Source organism: Carettochelys insculpta, chromosome 1 (assembly GCF_033958435.1).
Source record: "Carettochelys insculpta isolate YL-2023 chromosome 1, ASM3395843v1, whole genome shotgun sequence".
Lineage (NCBI taxonomy): Eukaryota > Metazoa > Chordata > Testudines > Carettochelyidae > Carettochelys > Carettochelys insculpta.
The window spans coordinates 101,448,232-101,454,231 of record NC_134137.1 but is presented as its reverse complement, the minus strand read 5'-3'; positions in this window follow the sequence as shown (position 1 = coordinate 101,454,231).

Genomic DNA, 6,000 nt, shown 5'->3' with positions numbered 1-6,000 from the left:
TGCCTGGTAACTCACCTCAGGCTGAGAGTGTTCTTGCCCACCCTCCACAGCTGAGTCCTACCCCTTCAGTGGGATGTGCAAATCTCGGGTTGCCGTTCCTCCAGATTGCCCTGGAGTTTTCAGGAATTAGGGATGAATGTCATGTAATGAAATATCCACCAATACAGCCAACCAAAACTGATAATCCTAGAGGGGTCCTAGCTTAGGGAGGTATCACCTGCAAACTCATCCCCCACTGACAGTCTAAGTCTGCCACACTAGATCACCTCCCGCCCATGCATGTTTTCAGAGTGGGGCAGTTGAAACTGTCAATTACTTCACACAAAAAAGTCCAGATAAGCAGGGCCCAGGAAAGTCTACTGGTTATTGAAGTATGCGGTGGTTGGATAAACCACAGCCTGGAACCCTATCTACTCTAGGGTCTTCTTTCAGGCGTCACTATCTGTCTGTTTCCCTGGAGGATTGTGTTCACCTACAGCTCATCCATTATGATTTGCCTGGGCTTCTGATAATTGCCTAGTTCCCAGTTTCTCCTTTGCCTGTGCGCCTCTGACTAAAGCATAGTCATTATGCCTGGTAGGGAGGTTACCTGGGACCAGTATTGCTTTTAGCTCTTATGGTCCACGTGTGGAGTGTACATACGCAGTCAGATAGAATCATAGAATATTAGAACTACGAGGAAACTTGAGAGGTCATCAACTCCAGTCCCCTTCACTGACGGTAGGATGAAGCACCACCTTGACCATCCCTAATATGTGCTTGTCTAACATCGTCTTGAAAAATCCCCACTGTTAGGCCGTGTCTACACTAGCCCAAAAGTTTGACATAGCACGCAAATGGCCATTTCAAAGTTTACTAATGAAGTGCTGAAATACATATTCAGTGCCTCATTAGCATGCAGGCGGCCGCGGCACTTCGAAACTGATGTGGCTCGCCGCCTGTGCGGCTCGTCCAGACGGGGCTCCTTTTCAAAAGGACCCCGCCTGCTTCTAAGTCCCCTTATTCCCACCTGCTCATAGGAATAAGGGGACTTCGAAGTAGGCAGGGTCCTTTCGAAATGGAGCCCCACCTGGATGAGCCGTGCAGCGGGAAGTCACTTGAATTTCAAAGTGCTGCGGCCGCCCACATGCTAATGAGGCGCTGAATTTGTATTTCAGTGCTTCATTAGTAAACTTAGAAATGGCCATTTGCATGGCCATTTCAAACTTTTGGGCTAGTGTAGACACGGCCTTAGAGATTAAACCTTCTGGTCCAATTATCTGGGAAAGTGATCAATCCGACTGATCTACGTATACTCCTTTCCCTTAGCTAATGCTGTGAACCTGTGGAGATATGGTATCGTCCTTGACTATGATGAAGGCGTCCCCAGTTCGAATCATGCTATAGACAGCAGTTTACATACGACTGACAAGTTCCAGTAAGAATGAAACCAGTCATGTGTTAACGTGGTTTCATCGGAACCTTATTCTAAAAAATATAGTCAACCCCAATTGGAGTGTACTTACAGTTCACTCGGTTGTGAACATAGCACACATGGCCAACTGTTGTTGGTCCAGTTATCTGGGAAAGCAATCAATACAACTGATCTACATATACTCCTTTCCCACAACCGATGCTGCGGAGATATGGTCTCATCCTTGACTATGACAAAGGTGTTCTGGATTTGAATCATGCTATAGACAGCAGTTTACACACATCTGACAAGTTCCCATAAGAATGAAACTGGTCATGTGTTAATGTGGTTTCATTGGAACCTTATTCTAATAAATGTAGTCAACCCTGATTGGGGTGTGCTTACAGTTCACTTGCTTGTGAATGTAACACACATGGGCAACAGTTGTTGGTCCAATTATCTGGGAAAGCAATCAATCCTACTGATCTAAATATACTCCTTTCCCACAACCAATGCTGTGAACCTGTGGAAATATGGTATCACCCTCAACTATGACGAAGGCGTCCTGGGTTTGAATCACACTATAGCCTGTACCTATCTAACTAGCATCACTTAAAATAATGGACCTCTCATGTGAGTAAGGATTATTAATTTAAGTTTTCAAGATTGAGGAGTCATATTATATCCTTAATATTAGGGCTGAGGAGGGGAAAATATACATATGTAATGATTGACTTTTATTATGTCATTGCATTAAACAATCTAGTTTTGTGATAAGAACTATTTATCTCCTAAAATATTTTATACATATCTACCTGTAATTGATATTCATAATTTTCTTTATGACATTGAATTGTCTATATCCACAATGTCCAATACATTTGCCACTTGACACTTTTGGTAAACAGGACACCGCAGCATGTGGATTACAGCTCTGGAGCCACATGCGGTTCCTGGAGCCCTTAAATATGGCTCCCTCTAGAGCCTCATGTGGGGAGTGCAGTCTGGCTACTCTGCACTTGCACCCCATATCTTGGTGGGAGAAGAGTATGGTGGCAGCAGCAGTGGCACCGGCAGCTCTGTTGGTCCCAGCAACCCCAGTAGCTCCGGCCACTCCAGCTACTCTGGTGGCCTCGGTGACTCCAGCCACCGTGGTGCCCCCAGTGGAGCCAGTGGCTCCCTGGGGCGCAGCCCCAGCAGCTCTAGCCACCCCAATAGCTTTGGTAGCCCCACCCCAGTGGCTTCAGTGGCAGTGGCTCTACTGGCCCTGGCACGCCCGGCCACTCTCTCAGCCCCAGCCACTCTGGCCCCAGTGGCAATGTCCCCAGTGACTCCAGTGGCAGCTCCAGTAGCTCTGGTCAGTCACTGACATCGATTTAGAACAAGGAGCTGGGAAAGCCTGACTCTGAGGAAGGGGAGGACATTTACTTAGAGTTGGCTGGGGAGAGCTGTGGTGAATATCGAAGGCCAACAACCACAAGTGTAGTGATCATTGAATTCTTATTGGACTCTGCTGGTCTATATGATATCTTTGATAACTAATCATGAGAAATTAACAGAATGGGTGAAATTCAGGTCTTGGCTTTCATGAGATTCCAAGACGTTTGTATCTGGATTGATACAGTCCTGTATCTCTGGATTTAAATCTACATTTACGCTTAACTCCAGTGAGCCAATATACTTATGAAAACTTATTCAGAGGTTATATTAATGGGGCTTATTATAGTATTTAGTCTTGCTTAAAAGAACAAGACTAGTTTATGCTTGACTTTATTAATAATAGTTGCTCGGTTAAGGAGACTTTTACTTTAAAAAGTATATTTTCTCTAGTAAATTCTTGACCTCAGCATCATTTTAAACTAAAGAGGCATGCCTTCTCCAAACAATCAAACAGGAAAGTCCATGGTATAATTTATGTTTTAAAACAAACTGGGATTTCTTTGAGTATTTTATTGAGATTTTTCATATAAAGCAAATGCAGCTAGTTCTATTCATTTATAAAAGCTCCACAGAAAAGTGACCATTGTTTTTAACATTTTCTCCAGGCATTTTTTAAATAATTTCTGCAAAATTTTTTATAGTAGTGTTCCAGAAAATAGGACTCTGCCACTGAGGAGAGGCTCTAAACAAGCACTCATTTATTACATGAGGTATTGCTTTAAAACCTACAATGGTGGTAGTGTTTGCTTGAGAGTCGAGTGTCAGAGGGGAATTCCTGATGCAGAGACTATTATTAATAAGCTTCACCAGTTTAGGAACAAAATAACCTCTTATTGCCCTGGACACAATCCTGATTTAAATACTCAAAGTTCAATAAGAGCATCTGACTACTTCTTGAATGTTGTACTTTCATTAGTCACATTTAATTAAGTATTCAATGTCTTTGAGCAACTAAGAGGAAGGCTGTAGGTTCCATCACACGCAATCGAACCGCATTTTCTTCTTTCCTCCTTCAGCAAAAAAGAACATATTGGCTACGACTACACTAGCCAAAAACTTCAAAATGGCCATGCAAATGACCATTTCAAAGTTTACTGATGAAGTGCTGAAATACATATTCAGCACCTCATTACAATGCGGGCGGCCGCAGCACTTCGAAATTGATGTGACTTGCCGCCACACGGCTCGTCCAAATGGGACTCCTTTTTGAAAGGACCCCAGCTATTTCGAAGTCCCCTTATTCCTATCTGCTCATAGGAATAAGGGGATTTCGAAGTTGTCGGGGTCCTTTTGAAAAGGAGCCCTGTCTGGACGAGCTGCGTGGTGGCAAGCCTCGTCAATTTCGAAGTGCCACGGCTGCCCGCATTCTAATGAGGCGCTGAATATGTATTTCAGCACTTCATTAGTAAACTTTGAAATAGCCATTTGCATGGCCATTTTGAAGTTTTTGGCTAGTGTAGACATGGCCATTAGGTTTTTCGAGGAAAGAGTGATTTCATACTGGATATGGGAAGAGTTATTAATATATTGTGATTATTTGATAATGCTAATTTAGGAAAATTGAAAGTTCACTTAATAAATTAAGAGTCACAGATTTCAAACTGAATGTTATTTAAATTGCATTAATTGGTTACTTCTTCTCAAGAGGGTTATTCTGGCAAAATGGGACTTTTGTTGGAAAAACCTGCAGAACATCTACATGCAAAATGTGCTTTGTCAGCAGTTTGTCTACTAAACCCAGCACATCCACTGGCAGCATTATAACTTTCCCTGTTCAAGTATAACTCCTCTCTCGGCAGTGTTCTGTCAAGAAAACAGCCATGTAGATGTTCCAGGGTGCTTTTGTTGACAGACAGGGATTCTGGTTCACCTGGCAGCCCTGTTTGCAGAGCAACCAGTCAGCCATTCTGTCAAGAGAGGGCAGGGCACTGTGGCTGTTCCCTGTTGACAAGCGGCTTGCTCCTTCGATCCACTTTTACGTGTAGATACAGTCTGTTGACAGAAGTTTTGCCAGGAAATCCCTTCCAACAGTCCCGTCTGTCGACAGATGCTTCTTGTGTAAACATAGCCATTGTGTGTAGGGGGCACTACAGCATTTAAACAAAGACATCTTAATAGTTTATTGAACATCTCAGTGTGCTACCGGCCATTGAGTTTCTATTAAAAATAGATATGTAATGGAGCATGTTATTTTGGGAATATATCTGAAGAGGGAAAAATACACATGACAGTGCAGGCCAGGTGCCAGCTCCTTTCTGGACCTCTACATCTCATCTGTACACTGACAAATACACCACTGGAACCAGAGTGGCTCACCTGTGGGTTAGCGTTGTTAGAATAGGTATTAATTATAAACATGTGTTTAGTGTTTATACTTTGTGGCTACGTCTACACTTGCTCAAAAATTCAAAATGGCCATGCAAATGGCCATTTCAAAGATTACTAATGAAGCACTGAAATACATATTCAGCACCTCATTAACATGCGGGCGGCTGTGGCACTTCAAAATTGCCATGGCTTGCTGCTGCGCGGGTCATCCAGACGGGGGGGTTCCTTTTCAAAAGGACCCCGGGAACTTCAAAATCCCCTTATTCCTATCTGTTGAACTCCTTCCAATAGCTGAATTTGCCAAAGCAGAAGCATAGGAAGAAGAAAAGCCCTGAACATGAGGGAACTATATCTTCTATACTACTTGGATCCCAACAGGCAAGCATGGACAGCAGGTGTCACTGGCACGGTAAGGCATCCATCAACTACTTTTAGATACCCCTCTTGCCTGCTTCTGGAGGCAGATTGTGAGGGCCACCAAGCACCCCAGAGATGGTCTGGGTGCCCAGGGCTGAGGCTGGCAGCTTGGGGCCTTTGTGGGACTTTAAGCTGGCCAGGCACCATGTCTGGGGAGGCTGGGGGCAGGAACCTGTGGCTGTGCTCTCTGACCTGAGTGTATTTCAGGGCTATGCTATGCTGCAGCCTGGCACTCTGGGGCTGGAAAATAGGAGCAAGTGACCATAATGTGGGAATTTGGGGCTGATGGGTTGGAAAGGGTGGGGCTGCTTCCCCATGCAGGGGTTCACTCACAACCCCTGGGGACAAGGATTACTCAGCATAAGCAAAAGTTTCCCAGTGCTTTGCCTGAGTTACCCCAGAGGAGTTATACAGCTTGTTGG